The 2,133-nt window shown below is 44.4% G+C and overlaps 1 long non-coding RNA gene across 1 annotated transcript; it reads left to right on the top strand.

Moving 5' to 3' along the window:
- The first annotated feature begins 113 nt into the window (after positions 1–113).
- Positions 114–1,752, top strand: LOC119344908. The gene is made up of 4 exons (XR_005166864.1): positions 114–198; positions 684–741; positions 1,362–1,552; positions 1,665–1,752. It is a non-coding gene; the product is annotated as an uncharacterized LOC119344908 (long non-coding RNA).
- The last annotated feature ends 381 nt before the right edge of the window (positions 1,753–2,133 follow it).

The following is a 2,133-nucleotide window of genomic DNA, read 5'->3' as shown; positions in this document are numbered from 1 at the left end:
GCCCATCTATCCGTGTTTGCTTGCTGCTGCAACTTGTATTCCGACGGAGCTAGACAGAACTGCAAAAATCTCATAATTTTACTTCCTTCTTCCAAAAAACTGACAACTCTGCAGATTATTCTTCAGGTTGATACTAACTTGGTAATGTTGCTGTTCCGAGACCCCGCTGCCGCTGCGGACGCCATGGAGACCGTCAAGGTAACTCAGTCTGCTCTCTCTCATGTCCCGACCCTCAATTACCAAAGTCTTCTAGTATGAGATACATGCCGATTAGAGCAACAACAAAACGACACCAAAAAGATCACTTTTCACTATGTAAAAAGCTCCATTTTTCATACCCAAGTCTTCACATGTATTACAGAAAGAAAAAAACAACTCTGAAAAACCTCCATGTATCTCATACCGAAATCTTCACATGCGCAAATTCCTTCAAAAACTTAAATAAAATACTGACACGAGAATGCATAGCAAATCTTACAATTTGAGGGAGCACTAGGAAACTTGATACTCCATATTTTGCTTGCTTGCTTGCTTGCTGCAACTTATCTTCATAGACAGACAAAACTGCAGCAATCTGAAACTTTTAGTTCCTTCTTCAGGAAACTGAAAACTCTGCAGCAGATTTATCTTCAGGTTGATGATACTAACCAAGCATACTAACTTGACAATGTTGATGTCCTCAGGCGCAGACTGTTGTGTGCCGCCTCTTCCATGGGCGTCCACGCCATGGAGCTCCTTAAGGTATCTCTTATGCCGTGTGTGTCCCGGCCATCAATTACGTACCCATAGATGCTGCTTGTTTTCACTAGTGCAACAATTTATGTGTGTGTGCTCAGTATGAGATTTGACAAGACAACATGAGCTCTTGTAGCGATTCCCACATGCTAGCCTTTCTATGGCAATTATGTCTGGTATTATTACATCACTTTGTATGGAGCGTACAACTTTGTTTGCTACAGAATATATAGCACCATCCTGAAATACTACTCTACTATTTCGTTTGTGATCATGCCCCTGTACAACAAGCCTTCCAATCTGCTAAGTTTTGCCTCTCTTGCTGTATGTATGTATATGTATGGGCAAAATGATGACAGGTGCAGACCTGAGCTGCCTGCCATGTCGTTTATAATAAACACACACTTGTAATAGTAAGATAAACATGATATTCAAATTGCATAAAATTGCAATTTCTCTCTCTTGCATTGGTAACACTATCACATATACTCCCTCTGTAAACAAATATAAGTGCGTCCAGATCACTAAAGCGGGAGTACTAGTTATGTATTTCCATTTCTTAAATGCTGCCATGTCCCTTGGTGTGACTCCATTTCTTTGCTTTGACGTTGATGTTTGCCCAACAGACACCCTCAATGATGACCAAGGTGGAGTGCAGGACATCGAGGACATGATATGAACCGCCGTTCCAGACGCCCGCCTCGGGGAAGGAGCACTCCATCCCGCTGATAACAATGTTTTGAAAGAGGAGATGACGGATTTGGTGGAGGAGAGGAACTCCCTCAAGGACGAAAAGAGGAGCCCTGTGTACAGAAAAGTATGTGATGTTTTATCGAATCACCATCGCAGCAACCTTACTATGGCCCGACGTTCCCTTTTGTCGACGGTCTTGACTATACTCAAGTGCTTGTGATGTTGCATTCTGGCAGCTTGTGATGCTGCTTTGTCAAGTGCTTGTGTGGTGGTTTCGATTTGACCTAGAAGACCGCCGCTTCGCTCCTCCGGGGCTGCTTATTCCCGGGTCACCGCTGCTCCCACGATGGAGCAAACGCTTGTCTTGTTTTTCTGTAGCATTCACCATGCATGTCCCGTGTGATCCTTGTGCAGGCCGTATAGCACTAATTGGACTACGGTGGTCTGATGACACCTTCCCTTGTCCATGGAGGATCCTCATTAGGCAAGAACAAGTGCCACCGCTGATCCGAAGCTCGTGCCAGGGGAAGGGATTCTGTCATTGCCTTCTATGTGGGTGGTGAGTGCAGGCTCTGCTCATCCTAGTTCAGCATTCATCATCAGTGGCCCTTACTCCCTCTCATGCCCATCCATATTTGCTTGCTTGCTTGCTGCAATTTATGTCCAGAGACGACTAAACTGCAAAAACCTGAAACTTTTAGTTCC

Source organism: Triticum dicoccoides, unplaced genomic scaffold (assembly GCF_002162155.2).
Source record: "Triticum dicoccoides isolate Atlit2015 ecotype Zavitan unplaced genomic scaffold, WEW_v2.0 scaffold192292, whole genome shotgun sequence".
Taxonomy (NCBI): domain Eukaryota; kingdom Viridiplantae; phylum Streptophyta; class Magnoliopsida; order Poales; family Poaceae; genus Triticum; species Triticum dicoccoides.
Note: the sequence above shows the minus strand (reverse complement) of the source record. Positions and strands in the feature narration are given on the sequence as shown.